A 21,828-nucleotide genomic window follows, 5' to 3' on the forward strand; every position below is an offset into this window, starting at 1 on the left:
GCCTTCTGAGGCAAAGTGGGGCAGCCACCTCATTTATATTTGTCACAATTTTGTTAAAGTGCTCAGTTAGTTCATGAACATCCCAATCCCTCTATGAAGAGTAGAACCTGGAGGTAATTAGATATCACTCAAATCGCATAGAAAAGTGAGTCCTATATCCCACAAAGATTTATACTCCGTACTAATAGTTTTAAACTTTTTGGCCTGAAATTCCATATTTTGTATTTAGTGTATTTGTAAAGCACACTTAGGAAAAGAAAATGAACCAGAAACTGGGTGATGTGCTGGAGCCCACTGCTTTTATGGCTGTCTGTGCATCCGCTGTAGAGGCAGGAGAATATTTCATCAAGTACCAAGGTGAAGGCCACAAACCACAGTTTAGTCTGGAGGAGATAAAGCAATATGCGACTAAATAGCTATCGCATATAGTCAAGGTAGAACAGAACACAATACACATGCCATAGTTATTAAGGCAGTATTTTGCAAAGGCTTTCACCTGGGGACTAAACGAAAGGTCTGTATCAGTTTGAAGTCCCAAATTCCCGAATTCCATACTGACTTGACCACAGTTGGACCAAAACATTGTAGGTTAAAAGTCAGTTGTTTACTGAGGTATTTGTTGCCTGTCTTGTCGCGTTTGAGTTTACATCCAGAAATGTAGTCTTGAGGCAAGATATGTAGCTGGGTGTGGTCTGGGTGGTTTGAGTTGTCAGTCCTTCTAAACATCCACAGTTATCAGTATATGTACAAATTGAATCCTGTGATGAGCTAGGGGACTGGGTATTGGACTCATTTATAGATTAAACAGTTCTGGGATTTGGTAGCCATGTGTCAAACAAGCTGGGTATAGATCCTCTGACTCCTTTTCTGTCCTGCCAAAGTCAATTTATTGAACACTTAAAGGAATATAATCCTTCAACACATGCTTCCGTAAAATAGAGATATCCTTTCTGCACTTGTTGACAGTGAGCCCAGGCTCATACTTTGGTGGAATCATGAATCCATGCCACTGCAATGTGCACTCCAAGGTTTCTGTATGGAGAACGGCAAACCTACATTGTGCAGAAACTGGCGTTCAGAGGGACAGTTTCACCACCAGAATGGCAAGATGGCAGAGGAAACACCTGGCAAATCTAGGTGTCCTACATTGATGTTGAAGGGTGGGGAGGTCAGAAGGTTAGAGTGGATGGAGTGAATGAACAGAGAGCACCCATGGTTTGTAATTTCTCAGTATCTTCGAGCAGCAAGAATGGGCTGCAGAAGACAGGCAAGTGTATGGAATTCCCTGCAGTTGTAATCTTTGGTCCAAGGCACCTACAGAGTCAGAATGGCCAAAAGGACAGGATAGGGTGGAGCTGATAAGTAGGTGCCATTGACATTGAAACAAACCAGTAGGGTTCATGGTCCCATGGGTTGTGACTGATATAAGCCGGGTAAGGCATCCCAGCATCCACAGGCATCCTACCCTCTGAGTTGACTCACCAAGAAGTAGTAGCAGGGTCAAATGCATGTGAGCAGACAGGAGCGGACACACAGTGGTGAAGTAGAGTAATGGTGGACGCTTATCAAACATGAGGCATGTGAGTAATCAGGAGCATGCTAAGTGTAACATCTCATAGGGAAGCACTGAAGCAAGAGACCTGTGTCCCTTGTTCTGATTTTGGGCAGAACTTAGAAACTGTTCCAGTGAGCGTCCACACAATAGGTCTACGAGAATCTGAAAAGCCCACACTGAGGAAACGCAGAGAACAACAGACCTAATCGTGGGCCTTGATTCCCGGGATTGCTTATCCCCACCCACATAGGCATGGCATACATACAAATGGGCCAGTACACAATCGGTCTTGCAACGCCCTTGGCACAAACTTGACATTGATCAGTTTCATGCCCTCCTCCTCCTCATGCATACACCTAGCATGCCGGATGACCCAGATGCGGCCGAAAATGCCTTATCAGACTGGATCCTGCATTCCCTTGATACCCTTATTCCTGTCAGGAGGTCACAAGGAAGTCACAGAGCTATAACAGTCAATCCAGCCCTTGGTACTATAGTAATCTGGCCACGGCTCTGAAAGCCTGAAAAAGGATGGAATGGTGTGAAGACTGGACTACGGCCCCGTTCTGAAGGGGCATTATCGGGCATCCATCAAAAACTATCATAGGGCCAACCAGAAGGAAAGGGCAGCTTACTTTGCTGACGAGATTAGAAATAGCAGTAATCCTGCTAAATGCATATCCACGATACTTTAAGATCTCAAATCCTCGGAGCAACCTAAAGCTCCACCTCTCGCCTCTAACCACTAATGTGAAGACCTTGCCGCCTTCTTCATTAAGAAGGTTGAGAACATTTGCAGGACCTTCCCTCACACCACAATCAGAACAGGCCCTGCACGTAGGTCCCATGCTACACCTACTCCTACACTGTCTGTCTTCCCAGCAGTCACTCAAGAGGAGATGCACACGATCTGCAAAAAAAGTTACATCAGGCTCTCCTGCAAACCCTCTTAAACCGTGCAATTCCTCAAATCTTTGCCTCAGCTCCTTTCGCCTTTATGTAAGCTGATAGATATGTCTCTGTCTACGGCGGTAGTCCCCAAGGCCTGGAAACAGGCCATGGTGGTTCCCTTAATAAAGAAACCTTCTCTGGATGCATCTGTAGCAGAGAGCTTCCGCCCTATTTCTCTCCTGCCGTGGGTATCCAAGATTGCCGTAGCTTATATCAATTCCATTCTCACAAGATTCATTGAACATAACAATCTGCTCGACCCTACTCAGAATGGTTTTCGCCCGGGTCATAGCACGGAGACTGCCCTCTAGCTGTAACTGAACATCTTTGGAATGCATTGGATGCTGGGCGTACGTCAGCTCTGATATTATTGGATCTGAGCACTGCGTTCGACACTGTATCCCATCAGATTCTGTTGCAGTGTCTGGAGGAGGTTGGAATTGAGGGCCTTAGGCTGGTTTGCCTCTTTCTTATCTGAGAGAAGCTTTCAAGTGTTGGTCCCGCCTTTCAGCTCCCAGGCGTACGTTATCGAACAAGGGGTCCGCAGGCTCCGTTTTTAACCCAACTTTATTCAACATATATACGTCCAACCATTAGCGGCAGTAGCCAAGAGTAGAGGACTAACTGGTATCTTATGCTGATGATACCCTGCTAGTGGAGGCACTATCCAATGGCTCCACGCAGTATGAGCTTAAGTTCAGGAACGATTTAACATCTATAGCAGATTGGATGACTGTCAACTGCCTCCAATTAAATGCGAGCAAATCCGAGATCTTGCTAGTGGGGAGAGATAGAGAGCTGTAGAGCGAGCGCTGGTGGCCTTCGACCTTGGGCTGTCGGCCCTCCCCTAAACAAGCGGTCAGAAACTTGGGTATGGGTCGATTCCGCCCTTAACTTTAAGATCCAAACTAAAATGGTAGCTGGGACCTTTTTGGACTCTTGCGCGGACTCAAACCATTGTTCGGTTTCTTTGACCCCACAGTCCGTCAAGTTATCATTCAGACCACCATTCTATCGAGGCTGGATTATGCCAGCTTACTCTATCTAGGGGCAAATAAAGCCAAGATCCTCTGCTTGCAAAGGGCACAAAATGCTGCTGCCAGGACACTTCTTGGCCTTCTGAGCCTGTCCCACAACTAAAGCCATCTGCAGACTACATTGGCTGCCAGTGGCGAAACACATTGAGTATAAGTCTCTTTGTATCGCCCACAGAATCCTGAATCTCCACTTCCCGGACATTCTGGCAAATCTTCTCACACACTAAATACCCACCCGTCAATTACGATGTATGGGCCAACACCTGCTTGTTGTCCCCCCAGGTGAGGAAAGTGCGAGCGGAAGGGCGCTCTTTCTGCGTCCTCGCTTCAAAACTCTGGAACGCTCTTCCTGTCCACATCAGAAGCATCAATAATCATGCTCTGTTTCGTAGAACCATTAAAACTCTTCTCTTTCCGACTTCATAGGCCCCGGTGTCTCTCTCACAGTGCCTTTTTTTAACAGTTGCAGTTGTCAGCGCTAGGACGCCCCTTCGCTGGGGCAGATATGCACTCTACAAAACTTATAACATAACACATAACATTATTGACCTCCCCCTGCACCTTTGTGAAATCTAATATTGTTATGATTAATGTCTGTCGCTGTCTATTGAAGCTGCCCTGTGATCTTTTTTTGTTGCTATTTTTCCCCCAGCCCTGAATTTTCCATTGTTTGTTTGACACCAGCAAAACTAAAATTGTTTCTGAAAAATGCTATGTTCAGACTAAGCTACATGGGACATTACACAATGCTCTCAGTTAGAAACTTACAAACTCTATTCTGACAGCCCATCTTTCAAGCAGAATCAAGAATGCCTGAAGTTTACATTGGAATAGAACTAGGCGATTTATAATCATGTTAAGAGTGGGCATTTTACCTTTAAGTAATGTTTAAAAGCATTGGTTTGACAAATGAGATGAGACTGGAACATGTGAACTCTGTAAAGGTGGGATTCGAGATATTACGCTTGTTCTTCTCGCCTGCCCCTGGAAAGAGTGACAGAAGTTAGGAATCGTTTTATAAAACCTTTTTGTTTCAAATATAATGTATTTAAAGACAATAATTTGATTACGTTAGCGAAGACGCCTCCTGATGAATTAGTGAGCTACAATCTGTACTTTTTGTAAATCGTTTTTACCTATGTAATAACATGTGCTCATATTGAGACTGTCACGTCTTTTATGTATTCTTTTAATCAATCATTTATAATTGTATATATTATTGATTTCTGATGAGATCTAAAATAAAATTGATTGAATTGAAATCAACTGTTGGTTTTACTCTTCAGTCTCAGATCCTAGGGACCCACTGGATACCTAACTTTAATGGTCAGTCTGGCAGAGGAGAACAGAAAGTTATCTTCCATTTTATTACTCCAGTGAATAATACTCTCCTTCTCCTGGCTATAGGGTGACTACCCGGTCAGTGGCAGTTAATGCAGGGTTTTTACTCGGCTCCTTATAATTCCTAGAAGAAAGACTCTTCCTTTTATCTGGGTGCATGCAGTGCACGTGAGTGTGGTATGCTTGTATTCCCTCACTGACTGGCAAACCCTCCTCACTTTCTGAACCCACAGCAGAACAGGTGTCTGGCTTCGTAAATGTAATCCACATCTTCCCCCAGCCAAAACCAGTTCCTCCAGATCAGCTGCAAGAACTTTAGATCCTAATCCTGCCCTGAATAAAGTTGTACCCCTGTCCAGCTCCTTTCTAAACTGAATGCACAATGAGTCCTGTATCCCAGCACTTCTAAACTGTTGCTCGTGCTGGGGCTTCCTGGAACTTGGAGCTGTGTCCTGGCCTATTCCCAAGGCTGGGACAAAACCCGAAGAGCTCTCCTGAAGATCTTGCCACTTTGTCTGCCTGTCTATGTCATCAGGCACCACATGTAAACACAGCCACCAGCAGAGGGAGACCATCAAAGGACGCCCACAGATCATCACGTGGTGTCCGGTGGCTTCTTAAACATGGAAAAGTAGAGTACTGGCCGCCATTGATGGCCAATAAACGTGCAGTGAGCCCTCCCTGGAGTTTATAACTTGACTGGGTTCACTGCCTGCATTAACACTACTAAATGGGACATCACTCCCTTTGCTCCTCCATATTTGTTTCTATTCGCTGCCTGGCCAGACTGGCTCTTCTGTGGGTCTGTGTGCCGGGAGCGAGTCACAGACCAGTCCCTCTATTAACACCTCAGACCGCTCAGAGTCCAGCGCCTTGTCCGCTGTGCGTCCCGGATCCAGTGGTCAACAAAGTCAACTTGGGTGTTTCAGGGATTTTAGTGGCAGCCTCGAATCTTGACGGCCGATATCTGGAACTCGGAACAGCGGCTTGTTTACATTACGTGTTCTGTAGTAATGTGGAGAAAAGATCGGAAAGCTAAAAATATGTGAAAACCTTGCGCGTTGAGAAGGAGCGGACGCGGGCCTGTCGGTTTGCGGATACCAAGGCGTGTGACCGCGGCGCTGCCCTCGTGCGAGTTGAATGCCCCGCTTGTGTTTCCTGTACGGAAGCGCTCAGGGAACTGTAGAAAGTGGCCCTTCTGAAATGTATTAAACAAAGAGTACTGCGGCCGACAACTATCCGAGTTTCTGGGAAGAGCGGTGCCCTTCACTCCATCAGGGGCGCAGCGGTGCTGAACGGCAGATTCCTGCGGCATGAGCCGCGCATTCCTGCTGTTATCTGCCTGCATCACAGGGCCCTGCCGGCGGCAGCGGGACCCCCATCTCGCTGGGCCTTCTTGCCTTCCTCCCACAGCCCCCATGCCTCGTTCTGCATGGGCCTGCTTCTGCCACCGACACATTCCACAGTCGGCTCGTTTATCCTTCGGAATGTTGTATTCTTTCCTTCTCCCGACGTGTTTTTGCTTTTTGTACCCGTCCAGTGTCTCTGTTTCGTCTGATTTCTGCCTATCTTTCTCTATTTTGTTATCTCTCCCCGATTCTCCCTCGCGCGCTCGTTGTCTTTCCCTCTCTCTCTCATAGCTGCCCTGGTTTCAAATAGCTTATGTTTTATTTATTTATTTATTTATTTATTTATTTATGCATTTTTATATAGCGCGGACTTTACCCGAAGGCGTCAGAGCGCTTCACATTAGGAACAGAAATGAAACATAATGAGAAACATTACAGAAGAGCAGATTACTAAAACATACGTTACTTACATAAGGTAATAGTGACAATTGTGAGCAAACAAAAAACATGAGGTAGTAAAAATTGTGAGCAACCAAAAATACATGAGGTAGTAAAGGTAATAGTGACAATTGTGAGCAAACAAAATACTTGAGGTAGTAAAAATTGTGAACAACCAAAAATACATGAGGTAGTCAAAAGTGCACAAGAGGAAAAGTGACAAGTGGGCAGTTATAAGAGAAAACAGAGTATAATTTGAGGTATAATACTGCAATAAGTGCTAGGCACAAGAACAGGCGTTACGTAGGCAAGGTGGCACTTGTGCAAGTATCAAAGGTAAAAACATGTGAGAGGTAGCAACCGTGTGTTACAAGGGCAAAGTGTTGTGTGCATGTTACAAAAAGGGCACCGAACACAAGTACATGGAGAATACTGCAAAAAGGCAGACACTCCCACCACAGGAAAACACTGGGAAGGCACTCCCATGGTCATGGAAAGTAGAAAATATCAGTAGTGGGAAGTCTTCCTCCGAATAGCAAGAGGACGTGAATTACTTTTGGAGGTGTCTCTGGAGGAGGAGAACTTTGAGGTCCCTTTTGAAGGCCTGGGAGGAGGCGGTGGTCCGGAGCTCAGGCGGAAACGAGTTCCAGATTCTCACTGCGTTGCCTGAAAAGGATTGGGCCATTGTTCTTTCCTTCTTGAAAGTGGGAGGTTCAAGCAGTAGATTCTCGGCATTGCGTGAAGGTCTAGAGCCTCCAGAGAGTTTCAGTTTATTCACCAGGTAGCGGGGAGAGGAGGAGTGCAAGGCTTTGTGGGTGATACAAGCGGTCTTGTAGATAGCTCTAGCCTCGAAGGGAAGCCAGCGGAGGGTGGATAACAACGGTGTGATGTGATCGCTTCTTTTGGCCCCATAGATGAAACGAGCTGCTGAATGGAAGACAGACTTAAGTGGGGACAGGTGAGATTTGGGGAGGCCAGTAAGAAGAGAATTGCAGTAGTCTAGTCTGGAGAGGACCAGCGATTGCACCAGGGTTATAAGGTCCTGCTCCGGGAAGAAGCGACGGATTCCCCAAAGAAGGCGCAGTTGGTAGCGAGCAGATTTTGCAATAGAATTGATGTGGGGAGTTAGATTGAGTTTTTTGTCTAGAATGACACCAAGAGATTTTGCTCTGTCGACAATGATGGGTTTGTTGTTTAGTAGATTCATCTGATCCATCCATGATTGAACCGGGGGAGGAGAGAGTGAGGAGGAGAAGAGGAGGAATTCAGTTTTGGAGGGATTCAGAATTAATTGATGAGATGACATCCAGTTTTGAATGGAGTCAAGAGTAGATTTTAGGATGGAGAGATCATGAGTGGAGGCAACCTTGAGGTAGAGTTGAGTGTCATCTGCATAGAGATGATAGTGAATCCCGGATTTGCTTAGGAGGTTTCCCAGTGGTTCTAAGTAGAGATTGAACAGTGTGGGTGCAAGTATAGAGCCTTGGGGAACACCTTGACCCACCGCCACAGGAGACGAAAGACTGTTCGCTATTTTGATCATTTGAGATCTGTCAGAGAGGAAGGATGCAAACCATTTAAGCACAGTGCCCTCCATGCCCATTCTCTGTTGAAGAATATTGAGGAGGGTGTTGTGATTAACAGTGTCGAAGGCTGCGGAGAGGTCAAGGAGAATTAGCAGACAGGACCCCCCTGAGTCGAGTATCCTCAGCGCATCATCAACCACTTGCAGTAGGGCTGTTTCAGTGCTGCAGTTTTGGATGAAGCCGGACTGACAATTGTCAAGAAGATCATTGTCCTTGATATGACGAGAGAGTTGTTTGGCTACACATCTTTCCGTTATCTTTGCAAGAAAGGGAAGGTTAGTGATGGGGCGGTAGTTATTGAGGTCATTCGCATCAGCAGTGGGCTTTTTCAGCAGAGGGGTGACCTGCCCAGTTTTGAAGGGGACAGGAAGGGAGCCTTGCCAGAGGGAGAGGTTGATCAGAGTGGTCCAATAGGAGAGGGAATGGGTATAGAAGTCAAAGGCAATGGCACTGGGGATAGGGTCAAGCGAATGGTTGGAGGGCTTTGTTTCCCGTATGCATTTGAGAAGGGCATCTTCAGATATGGGATCAAAGCTCTGCCAAATGGCTAAGGATTTGCGCTCCTCTGGAGGTGTAGGATGAGCAACCTGATCCACAAGTGATTTCACCTTTCCATCGAAGAAAGTAGCGAAATCCGCTGCTCTCTTTGTAGAATCCTCCACCTTGGAGGTTGGGGGAGAGCAGCTCGGAGTCTTGATGAGATCGAATAGTTTTTTGGGTCTATTTTTGGCGGAATCAAGGAGGGTTTTGAAGTGCGTCGCTTTCTCAAGGAAGATGTGCTTGTGGTATTTGGATCTTGCTGTCCGAAGCAAGGCTAAATTGTCAGTGGAAGGCAATTGCCTCCATTGCTTCTCCAGGAATCTTAGCTGCTTCCTTTCCTCATAAAGGGATTTGTTGAACCAAGGTGCTGAGGGAGTGGGCCTTATCCTTTTGCTTTTGAGTGGAGCGACGTTATTAATTTCAGCTTCAAGAACTGTGAGGCATTGGGAGGTGAGATCGTCAACAGCTATGTTCGGGTCTAGCCTTGGAAGTGAAAGCAAAGCTGATTCACAGAGGGGACCGACATCAATGTTTTTGGCATCACGGAACCAGGAGATGGCCCTCTTGGGTTGGCCAAGAGTTATAGAGTGTGAAAGTTGAAGAGAGAATGGGATGAGGTGGTGGTCAGACCAATCTACATGAATAGGGGTAGTAGTAGAGAGCATGCCTGCTTTAGAAATAACAAGGTCCAGGATTGCGCCCTTAGAGTGGGTTGGTTCAGTGCAGTGTTGGATAAGATCATTTGCCGAGAGGAAGGTGGCCAGTGAATTCGCAGAGGAGTCTTGTGGTGCGCCCCAGTGGAGATTGAAGTCACCCACGATGGTCTGATTGTCACTTTGAGAGTATTGGTCGCTGATGAAGTCTTTGAGATCTTCTATAAACGAAGAGCTACTGCTACAAGGCGGGCGGTAAATGATATGGAATCTGAGCGGTGAACGGTGTTGCAATTGAAGCTCAAGAGAAAGGCATTCAAAGGTGTGAGAGGAGCTGCTAGGAGACGCCTTAAGTTGGAGGGCGTTTCTGAAGATGACTGCAACACCTCCCCCCGTGTTTTCAGTTCTGTCATTCCTAAATATGGAATAACCTGTGGGTAATAGGAGATCAAATATAGAGTGAGAGGTATCTTTGAACCAGGTCTCTGTGAGGAAGAGCATGTCAAGTTTGTGAAGGGTGATGGTGTCGGAGATTTCAAGTTTGTGTTTTACTGCAGATCTGCAGTTGTGAAGCATACAGCGCAGCTCTGTCAAGACTGTTTTGGTGACGGGGGCACTTGGGCTCTGAAGGGTGATCGGGATATTGTACATTTGCGGAGGTGCTCGGGAGGGTTTAGGTGGACGCTTTGTTCTGACAGAGGTGATTGTCGGAATAGTGTAGACAGTGGGGTTGCTAGGGTATGCCTGTTGAAGAAGGGTGGCGTTCAAGGGCTTGTGTGAGTTAACGACGCTTGCAGACGAAGGGTTGAGCTTGGCTGTATTGGGGTGAGGGGGCGAGGTGCATCTCTGGGGAAGTTGCGAGGGGGTAGAGGTGCATGGAGGGGTGGGGATCTTAGAGCATAAAAGTGAAATGGCAGCTGTCAGCTGAGAGATGGAGGTGATCAGAGAGCCTAGCGTATTTTCCAGTGAGAAAGAGGCAGAGCACGGAAGGTTAGGTGGCTCGATTGAAATAAGGGGGGGTGGAATTGGTGGTGGACGGCAGGGAGAGGTGGGAGGACAGGGGGTGTGTTGGGGGGTGGGGTTCACAGGTGGGGAAAGGTGGAGGTTGGGAGCGGGAGTAAATGAATTGGGGGTTAAGGGAGAGTTGTCATTGTTGGTGTTGCAAGAGGGAGAGGAATTAGGGACAAATTTAGAGGGAGAAATGTGCGGAACACGTCGGCAGGGAAGTAGGAGGTGGGAGGCCTGTGTGGCGTCATGGGAGTGTAGGAGGTTTGGGCGGAAAAGAGGTGCATTGGTTGCGGAGGTCCTGTCAGTTAGGAGAGGTAGCAGCGAGGGAACGGTCATCTGGCAGAGTGAGGGGGGTTGAGAGAAAGGGAAGTTGAGGAGGGGAAGTGGTTCTGCTGGGCCCGAGGGAGGGAGAAGGAAGGTGTTCCTAGGAGGGGAAAGGGGGTAGTGCGGCAGTACTGGAGGAGTAGGAGGGAGGAGCGAGATGCAGTGGGAATGTGGCAAACACGGGGTGAATGACGAGGGAATGAAGGGGTGGAGAGGAGGGACGGAAGGAGGGCTAAGGGGAGCATAGAGACAGTTAATTGGGGAAGAGTGGGTGATGGGAAGAAGTATGGGGGAGGAGAATAGATTGGAGTATCGTGATAGTGCAGATGGGACGAGGAGCGTGTTAGCTAGTGGTAAGGCTGAAGTAATGCGGGAGGGGACATACTGTGGGGGGGGAGGAATAGGCGATGAGGTAAGTTGGGGGGGGAAGGGAAAAGGGCCGACCTGCGCTTCTCGAGAGTGCAGCCAATTGGAGTGGGGTGGGGTCGGCGGAGGAGAAAGGGAGTAATGGTTGGAGCTGGAAGGAGAGTCAAGGGGAAACCCGGTTGCAGAGACGGGGAGTAAGGTGGGGAAGAGGTGGTCAAAGAGCGAGAGGCAAGAGTCTTTGCCTTGGATCATGACAGTACCGTTGTTATAGAGTGAGATAGTGAGGTAGCCATTGAAGCACCCAGAGGGGGAAATTTTTAGTTGTTTCCCATAAGGGATAGAGGAGGAGGAGACGACGTTAAGGGAATTGTAAAAACTGTTGGACCAAGAGGGGATGTCGCGAGTGAAGAAGATGAAATCGTTTTTGAGCCTCCCAAGACGACCATTGTAAAATTGATCCACAAAAAGGGAGTCCGGGAAACGTTCAATAGTGTTATGCTTAAGTCGTTTTATTGTAGCTTTAGTCTGGTCGGGAGGATAAATGATTTTGTAGCAATTGGCTCCAGTCTTAACTCTGTGACATTTTCATAATTTCATTGTAATTATGAGTGACATTCAAAGACTATGAGTGACACTATGTCGCAAACAAAATCAAGCAATGAAGAGGGGGGAAACACGTAAATATCATAAATTACACCCATCTGAGCAATAAGAAACTTTGGTTTGGTGTAGACCACAAGGCTTCCCAGGAGGCGTGGCTCCCGCTTCACCACCCTTTGAGCCAACACCTTACAACTGCTGTACAGCTGAGGGAAAATGTATGCTTTCTCAGGCACACTGCTCCCATAGTAAGGTCTTGGACCAAATATTTTACGAAACTAGCCCCCTAGATTCCAGAACGGAGCACAGCAATGAATTGCTTATCCGCATTTCCCTTGCATCAGCAATGCCAAAATTGCTGCCTGTTGATTTCTCCTGCCTCTGCTGTAGGTGGTGTGCAGGTCAGGCTTCCACGGATCCACTGTATGATCTGTTTTAATAAAGTTCCTGTTTTGGTTAAGAATTATGTTTTTCATGTGATTGTGTTTCGGAAAAATGTGTGCATATGTAGTAAATCCACGTTTGATTTTATCGGAATTAGCTTTTGCGATAAAATCACATGCGTCTGCAGAATTATGTGGAAACATTAGGATTGATTTTATTCAAGCGCGCAGTGATGTCAGGCTGTAAGAACCGCGCCACGGGAAATGTTGACAATTAAACATTGTTGCACATCAGACAGTGAGCCAGCAGCCGTAACTGCAAGACTCAAGCCTGCAAGGTAACGGCACGCCCGCGTCCGGCGGCGCGCTGCAAGCTGCCCAAGGCACTCCGTAATATAGTTTAGGTACCACTTCAGTGAGGCTGCTGAAGCACTATGCATATGCAGGACTATGCATTTCAGTGCGGTGATGCGGATCACCACACTGAAATGCGTTAGAGTCACGTCTGATGCGTGATGCTTGGCAGGACTGCTCTCTGTGTGCCGCTCTCTTGGTTTGAGTGTGCTCGCTACGTATTCAGCTATGTGCGTGCATCACCCCAGTAGTGTTGTGACCCTGCTCTTCATAGGCTGGTTGTAGGGCCTGTCACTGTGTGGCGCCTGCATGAGCCACTCATTCACCTGCCTCTACAACCAGCCGGTGACGAGAGCCACCTAGACACAGAGGTACCTGCTTGCGCCACACATTCACCTGCCTTTACTACAAGCCAGTGAGGAGAGCTACCTAGACACTGCAGTATCTGCCCCTTCTCCTTGTTGCTTCTTCCTCTCCGACCCTCCTCTTCTCCATGTTGGTTCTTACCCACCCCTTCTCTGTGTTGCTTTTTTCCATGCCCACCTGCTCCTTTGCCGTGTTGCTTCCTCTCCCGCTCATCTGTACCTTCTCTGTGTTGCTTCTTCTCCCGCCCACACACCCCTTCTGTGTGTTGCTTCTGCCCCCCACCCGCCCACCCCTTTTCTGTTGCTTCTGCCCCCCACCCGCCCACCCCTTTTCTGTTGCTTCTGCCCCCCACCCGCCCACCCCTTTTCTGTTGCTTCTGCCCCCCACCCGCCCACCCCTTTTCTGTTGCTTCTGCCCCCCACCCGCCCACCCCTCTTCTGTTGCTTCTGCCCCCCACCCGCCCACCCCTCTTCTGTTGCTTCTGCCCCCCACCCGCCCACCCCTCTTCTGTTGCTTCTGCCCCCGCCCGCCCACCCCTTTTCTGTTGCTTCTGCCCCCGCCCGCCCACCCCTTTTCTGTTGCTTCTGCCCCCGCCCGCCCACCCCTTTTCTGTTGCTTCTGCCCCCGCCCGCCCACCCCTTTTCTGTTGCTTCTGCCCCCGCCCGCCCACCCCTTTTCTGTTGCTTCTGCCCCCCGCCCGCCCACCCCTTTTCTGTTGCTTCTGGCCCCCGCCCGCCCACCCCTTTTCGCCCGCCCACCCCTTCTCTGTTGCTTCTGCCCCCGCCCACCCGCTCCTTCTCTGTTGCTTTTTCCCCCCGCCCGCCCACCCCTTCTCTGTTGCTTCTGCCCCCCGCCCGCCCACCCCTTCTCTGTTGCTTCTGCCCCCCGCCCGCCCGCCCCTTCTCTGTTGCTTCTGCCCCCCGCCCGCCCCTTCTCTGTTGCTTCTGCCCCCCGCCCGCCCACCCCTTCTCTGTTGCTTCTGCCCCCCGCCCGCCCACCCCTTCTCTGTTGCTTCTGCCCCCCGCCCGCCCACCCCTTCTCTGTTGCTTCTGCCCCCGCCCACCCCTTCTCTGTTGCTTCTGCCACCCGCCCGCCCACCCCTTCTCTGTTGCTTCTGCCCCCGCCTTTTTAAGGCTTTCCTGAATTCGAGGAAATTGTTGAGCCCCCGTATGTGAGCCAGCAATAAAATCCAAAGGATGGCAGCTCTGTTCAGGAAGGAACGACCTCCAGCCCAAACTTTCCTGACTCAGGGGACCACCACCAGGTGTTGTCCCATGGAGTGAAGTGGTGGACGGGGACATAGGGTAGCAGCAGGTCGGTCAGGATTTCCGGAGATACCAATTTTAGGGTTTTGAAGGCTATACAGAGAGCCTTAAACTCAATTCGCCTGGCCACAGGCAACCAGTGGAGACGGTGAATGGAGCTTGTCACTGAGCAGGCTCTACGCAGACCGAGGAGAGATCTTGAAGCCGCGTTCTGAACTCTCTATAGCCTCTGTATTTCTGACTTGTTCGCTCCCAGCTGGCGTAGTCAAGTCTTGACATGATCAGGGCCTGGACGATAATCTGCCTGGTAGGGGCATCAAAGAAGCCCAGGATGTTTTTGAGTCCTCGCAACAATCCAAAGCAGGTTCCCGCCACCTTTTTAGTTTGAGTCTGAAAGTTAAGTGAGGCATCCATCCAGACCCCTAGATTCCTCACTGCTTGCTTGGGGGCAGTGCCTAGGCTCTTGGGCCACCAGAGCTCATTCCATAGACCATGGTGCTTCCCACCAACAACACCTCCGACTTGTTGGCATTCAGTTGGAGACAGTTGGCGGTCATCCACTTGTTGACTGCCTCAAGATCACCTTGAAATTTAATGACGTCCTGCTTGGAGTCACTTGAGCGAGCCACCACCAACTGTTTGTTGTCGGCATGGGAGACCATGGTCAGCCCTCTGCTCTTGGCTACTCCGGCCAGAGGTTAAACATAAAGATTAAAAAGCAGAGGGCTCAGAGAAGAGCCCTGTGCTACCCCTTGACGTATGGGAAGGATGCTAGAGGTAAAGGCTGGAGCTATCACGTGAAACATCCTGTCCGCAAAGAAAGATGCCAGCCATTTCAAGGCTGAGCCAATGACTCCAGCCTCCTCCAGGCGTCTTAGCAAAATGGCGTGAAACACCGTGTCGAACGCGGCACTAAGATCCAGAAGGATCAGTGCCGACGTCTGCCCAGCGTCTAGAGCTTCCCAGAGATGTTCAGTCATGGCCAAGATCCCTGACTCTGTTTTGTGGCCAGGTTGAAAACCATTTTGGGAAGGGTCGAGCCTTTTGTTGGAGTTTAGGTGGTCCGAGAGGAGAGAGTTAACATAGGCCTCCGTGATCTTTGCAGCCCAGAGTACCAGGGAAATTGACTGGAAGTTTTCTGGCTATTTTGGGTCTAAGGAAGGTTTTTTGAGCAGCTGTATCATCCTGGCCTGTTTCCAGGCTGTAGACACGACCGCTGACCTGAGGGACCCATTGATCACCTGTTCCAAAGGATGTAGGATAGTGGGTAGAATTTTCTGAAATTGGTCGGGCTTCATTGGATCTGCTGGATAGCCCGACTTGATCTTAGAGCAAAGGGTGAGTAGTAGATCCTGAGGAATAGGGTAAAATGCCTCTAGTGTAACAGTGGTGTGATTGCAGGATGCCTCAGGGGGGCCGAGTTGGAGCACAGGGAAGCATTTATAAATGTCTTCTACCTTCCTAACAAAGTAGGCGGCAAGCTCTTCACACTGCTGTTCAGTGGTCCTGCGGCGTCTTTCTGAGTTTTAAGGCCTGACACTATCAAGAAGATACTCATCGCCGGGTTAGTACACTTGCTGATTTACTCAGCATAAAATGCTGCACGCTCAACTTGGATGGCCCTGTATTATCTCTTTACGGCAACCGGTAGTGATCCTTAGATGTAGGATCATAATCCCTTCTCCCTGTGCTCTCCAGTTTTTTACAGATTTAACGCAAAGCAGCTAATTTGGTGTTGTACCATGGGTTGGATTTGGATTGACGGTTCATGGACAGTTTAGGTGGAATTAGGCTATCCAAGGGCTGACTGATCCAGTTAGTGAAGACCGAGTTAGCCTCATTGGGATCTGACGGGGATGCTGGGGAGGTAGTGTAGCGGTGGGTTTAGAATTGTCCCCAATTTAGCCTATGCCAGGGGCGTTTGAGAGAAAACGTTTTCATTAATTACGTGCGGGCGTGACGCCCTGAATGGACATGGGGACTAGAAAATGATCCGATCAACCCATCGGGACAGGGGGTCGGACAGTGAGGGAAGATAAATTTGTAAATACTGGGTCCAATAGGTGGCCAGCTGAGTGCGTTGGACCTGAGATCGAGCTGACACGCTGCAAGATCAATGAGAAAATGAGTCACTTCTGGTTCAGAGTGATTGTCCAGATGCAGGTTAAGATCTCATGTGACTGTGAAATTAGAAGCATTGACCGCCAGGGCACTGACTGTCTCGGTAAGCACTTCCCTAAACACTTTTGAAGGACCCGGGGGACGGTAGAATAATAGGCCTGTCATAGTGTAGTTGGAATTAAGGGGGATTTTGAAGTGGGCACATTCGCAACCGGCAACGGGTTGCTTTATAAAAGTGCAAAGGTAGCCGGTTTTAAGAATGACCTCAATGCCCGCCTCTCGTTACCCTGTTGAGGGTATGTATCTTATAGCCTTCCGTGAGTGCGAGTACTTGCTCTGCGACCATGTGCTCCGAGAGCCAGGTCTCTGTGAGAAACAGGACGTCGGGGGACTCAGCTTCCAGTAGATCATGGACATCGGCAAAGTGTTTGGCTAGGGAGCGGCAGTTAAGGTGGAAAATGGTCGTGGAATTAATGAGAGCGGGGCTGCTAAGCTTACCCGGGATGACCGAAACGAAGCCACAGCTTCTTCCCCTGACCGCGCTGCCCTTCTCTGTGTTGCTTCTTCCGCCTCCCACTCACCCCTTTCCATCTTGCTTCTTCCTTCTCCTTCACCCATTCCTTGTGTTGCTGTCCTGTCTTCCCACCTCTTCCCGTCGTTGTTGCTTGCCCTTACCCCCATTCCCTTTCCCTGTAATTGCTTACCTGTCCTGCTTGCCCTGCTCTGCCCCAAAAACAATATCCAAATCTGTTTGCTTTGCCCATTTTTCATTCCATAATGTATTGCTTAGATGCTCCTACAAAAGTGCGGGCATTGTTAAAGCACGTGCTAGTTGTTGGGACGCAATCCTTTGGCAGACGTCAGTCCTATTTAGAAACGGCTGGCATGCGCATGCGCATCTGATTACAAGTTGAATGCGTCTTCTATACTGAATTTTGCCCTTTATGCATTCTTGTCAACTGAATGTGGCGTGACTTACGGAGCAGCTACTGGGTTTTCGGTGATTTTAGAGATTCTTAAACTAGTTTTTATTTGTGCTTGGTTTTACTGTTTGTTTTACATTGATTACTTGAGGCATCCATCTCTGTCCTGTAGGCACTGCTTTGTGATCATTTCTCAGACTCTCGTCGCTGTTTTTACCTCTTAGATTGCTCCCATTCTAGAGAGGCCATTTTAAAGGTGTGCATTCTAGTTTTTGGGAAGCAGTCGTTTGGCAGACTGTTAGTCCTATTTACCAAGGTTTGCCAAAGCCAATAGATCTCACCTGTGTGAAAGCTATTGGATTTGCCAATGTCTTTTAGCCATGTTGTACAGCAGCATTGCTAAAAGCTAGAAAAAAACACTGTGCCACAGCCAGTGTTGGCGAGACCTATTGGCTTTGCCAATGCTTGTGTTGTGCACTTGTGCGCCGTCTGAATTTTTTTGCACTTGTTTACCTGCCTCTTGAGTCTGCTGGCGAATAGAGCGGTTTCTGTTGTTGCCTCGTGTCTGTAGGCTGTCGGGCAGTGAGCCAACAGCATTTATCCTTGTCGATTTTTTGACAGCCGTTGAAAGGCTTTTTTGGATGCCTACCATGTGCAGAGCAGTAATTGTTTCCCTCCAGCTGACAACCAGAAACAAGTGAAACATGACTGTAGCGCTTCTTGCTTTCCCCTGCCTCATGGCCCGCTTAAAGCTGCAGGATTCCTGGAAATGAAATCCTTGCCCCTCCCTGGTGCTCCCTCTCCCCCCACCCCCCCCCAGGCCGGTTTATAGGGTTTGCTCCCCCCCTTTCCCGGTAAGAGGCGCTCTTTTTTCGGTCCCGCCTCTCCGCACTAAGGCATCCTTTGCCAGCTTTAGGGTTTACGTGGTGTCCCCTGCTGCCCGTACCTTGGAGCGGCTTGGTACCCTCTCATTAATGGTTCTCACCAGACCCAGTCCTTTTTGAGTGTGAGTGAGCCATGTTAGGTTTTGACGTCAGCATACGCAACCGGGATGAAGAAAGAAGGGGTCAGTGGCGATCACACAGAGAGAAGAACATGGGAACCTTCCCAATATCCCCCACCCCCCGTCCCCCTCTCCATATCGCACAGCCCTGGTGCACCAGAATTAAGACAGCGAAGTTGTGAGTATGAGTGTAATAAGATGATCTGTAGCCGAGTAGTATTGATAGATGATGGTTTATTGATGGATTTCAAGGTTAAATCATGTAATCAATTAAGTATCATTCAAGTCTCTCCTAACATTCCATATTACCTCACACACTCAACATTCCACCATTCACCCAGATAGGCTGAGTAGCAAGACAGGTTAATGGGAAAGGCACATGGTATCCAAACCAGGATACTACAATGAGCGTCCTTATCTGGGGAATCTTATCTTCAAGGACAGTGTGCTGAAGCACAGCGCAAAGGCTTGCTCTAGAGGTAGCGCTGCTTCCAATGTGACCCGGACAGACACCTTTAACCCAGACGTGTGACTGGCCACTGCTGGCCAGCATGATTCAGTTACCACGGTCGAGGAATGATGACGTCTCCTTGAGGAGACGGGTTAAAACCAGGGGGCAGACACACTGAGTAATGTGCAGAAGGAACACGCCCCCACCCTGTGGCATCTGTGCATCATGGTGTCCATAGTTACAGGTATGTGTTCATTGTACATCATTGGGTTATGTCATAGGATTCCAGAATGGTGGGGGTTTAGTTATCAGTTGGACATCGTTGTGTGGAGAGCTTCCCATTGTACCTGCTTGCATTAAATATCTTTATCAACATATATCTTGGAGCAGTCATCATTACATTGGCGACAAGCTGGGATAGAATTTATGTCATCGGAAACTACGAACCTAGACTGCTTCACGTCGTGTCAAGATTAGCAAGTATTTTTTTGTTGCTCTTTCTGACTTTTGAACTGTACGAGCAGTAAATTGACAAGCAGAGCGTACTGCTCATAACGTTAACTTTTACGATCCGGAATGTGTTTTTATGGAAATGTATGTGGATTTATGAGCAGTCATCATTACACCCCCCCCCCGCGTTCTATGCGACTATCTTTCGCGGATGGCTTATTTCGGCACCATCATACAGCCCCCTGCGTTCTTGTTTTTTGAGACATTCCTCCCCAGCATCGGGGCAGACAGGCCTTCTTCGCCAGTTCTCACGTTATTTATGTATTTATTTATTTAATGCATTTTTATATAGTGCAGACTTTACCCAAAGGTGCCAGAGCGCTTCACAATAGAACCAAGTATGTTACATGAAGAGATGTTACAAAATGTACATGTTACAGAAACAACCGAGAATCAAGAAGAGGTCAAATAAAGCAATAGTGGCAGTCACTCAAAAACACACAAAGCAAAAACAAACTAGGATGATGATTGTTCAGGCATAGATTACAAATTTACAATAAAGAAAGAACTTCAATGAGGGACTTGAAGAGGGGCGTATTAGTTCTGGAAGTGTCTTTGGAAGAGAAGAGATTTGAGGTCAGTTTTGAAGGTCCGAGTAGAGGTGGTGCAACGGAGTAATGGAGGAAGCGAGTTCCAGATTCCCACCGCATTGCCAGAGCAGGATTGAGCCATTGATCTTTCCCTCTTGAAGGCGGGGGACTCAAGCAGTAACTTTTCTGCATTACAATACTGTCTAGGGCCTCCAGAAATGTTCAGTTTATTCGTCAGGTATCGAGGGGAGGTAGTGTCTAAGGCTTTGTGGGTGATACAGGCAGTCTTGTAGATTGCTTTTGCCTCGATGGGAAGCCATTGAAGAGAGGACAAAATGGGTGTGATGTGGTCACTTCGTTTGGCCCCAAATATAAAGCGAGCCACTGAATGGAGAATGGATTTAAGAGGGAAAGGTGGGATTTGGGGAGGCCAGCAAGAAGAGAATTGCAATAATCCATTCTAGAGAGACCCAGAGATTGAACCAGGGTTTTCAGGGTTTCACTGAGACACACCAACGTTCAGGTATAAGACTGCCCTGTGACAAAGAAGGGGTGCACGTAATAAAAATAAAGGAGACCTGCATCCACCTTGACCCTCCGCCGAGGTGGCTTGCAGCCAAGACTGCGCTCTCAGAATGATGGGCCGAAAGAAGCTTTGGGCCAGTCAGGGACATGGCAGTGATGACGTAAGAGCCCACCTGTATGCCGCAGCACTTAGTTCAGGTCATGGGCTGAGGTGACCAGGCGTCCTGGATTTGCCCGGACAGTCCCGGGTTTTCACCAGCTGTCCCTGTAGATTTCTGCCATTTTGGCTCATCTCGGTGTTTAGAGGGGGTCGACTGAAACCATTGATAAGCACTTATGTGTTCTAAAGTTGTGCTCGTTAGCAACTGTTAAAAGGAATCCATTTAATTAACAGGTATGATGCTGTATTTAGAAATTACATTGTATTTATTTTCTTAGTGCTTCTTCTGTGTTTCTATGTCGATAAGAGTTGTCATTCTGCGCAGGACCGTCGATGTAAAATTGTAGTCCTTCTATTTTTTCAAAATGTCTTGGTTTTTGGTTCTCAAGATCTGGAAACCCTATCATGGGCTCGTACCCTATATACATACACACTGCAGTACGCTTACTGAGTGCGCTGCCTTGTAGTATCAGTCGTTTGTGCTCGTCCATTGGAAATTCTGGACAGGATGGAGCCACAGGAAGGATGGTAGGGCTGGGTAAGAGTCCACGTCATGTTGAAAAGACCCTGAACTAGGCCCTGCTTATCACAAACTCTCTAGATGTCGCTATAGGGCAGCTCACTGCTGCAACGTCTAGCAGATCTTTGCATGCAAACGTTTAGGCACAGGTTCAGAATACAGGATTTAGATAACCCTTCTCTACATCTTTTATTAAAATATTCGTCCTGGTGCCAAAATCCGGATTATTGGTCAAGATTTTAGAAGCGTGAGAGAGGGGGAAACTGCGAGTGTCCAGTTACCATTCAGCACATAAATCACACTTGTTGTGTTTGGCCACGCTTATGTTGTGTTATTAAAATGAAGGTTAAAGGACACAGTCAGGAAATGGGCCTGCTTATTTTGGCTTAAGTATCTGAATAAAAACATTCTCCTAATTTAAATTTTGTTTTCTTTGTTGCTGAGGCCTTTTTTAATTTTCCTCCTTATGCATTTATGAATTTATCCTGGGAGGATGCAGGAGCTAATAGTGTTCTCATTGTGCTAGAGTAATGTATGTATTTAATATGAAACATGTTTAGATAAAAAAAAACTGAGATTAGCTTTCGTTTTATAATGGGTGCATTACATAGCTGAATTAATTTCAGTTATTTTTAATGCTGTATTTAACTCGTTCTTATTTGTACTTTGTAGTATCTAATACGTTTCTTGTTTTTGCTGACCTATCTATTTGTCTTAAACTTGCGTGTTGGGGGCTCGCTAAGAAAAATCATACCTTTTCTTGGCTGATGTCACAGTGTAGGCCCTCTACCCTCTTCTTCGGACCTCTGTGTCCAGACTGTGACATCACTCTGGGAACCTGGACTTAGCCAAGAAATCCCTCCTTCCCCACAGTTGCTTCTCTTTCCTCCCTCGAGAAGTTCGAGCCGCCTCACAGACGTCTGTGGAGACTATGAAGTCAACTCTGTACCCAAACCTGAACAGACGCGG

The 21,828-nt window shown here is 48.1% G+C and overlaps 1 protein-coding gene and 1 long non-coding RNA gene across 9 annotated transcripts in view; one reads left to right on the plus strand and one right to left on the minus strand.

Annotated features, from left to right (window-relative positions):
- Nucleotides 1-21,828, minus strand: part of LOC147730321 (uncharacterized) — a 280,470-nt gene that overhangs the window by 151,319 nt on the left and 107,323 nt on the right. The window contains exon 3 of the long non-coding RNA XR_015308375.1: nucleotides 4,419-4,527. This is a non-coding gene — a long non-coding RNA (uncharacterized LOC147730321). The remainder of the gene's footprint in view (nucleotides 1-4,418; nucleotides 4,528-21,828) is intronic.
- MYO18A (myosin XVIIIA) overlaps nucleotides 1-21,828 on the plus strand; it is a 778,205-nt gene that overhangs the window by 94,392 nt on the left and 661,985 nt on the right. The window lies entirely within an intron of this gene.

Source organism: Lissotriton vulgaris, chromosome 2_1 (genome assembly GCF_964263255.1).
Source record: "Lissotriton vulgaris chromosome 2_1, aLisVul1.2, whole genome shotgun sequence".
In the NCBI taxonomy this organism is placed as follows: Eukaryota; Metazoa; Chordata; class Amphibia; order Caudata; family Salamandridae; genus Lissotriton; species Lissotriton vulgaris.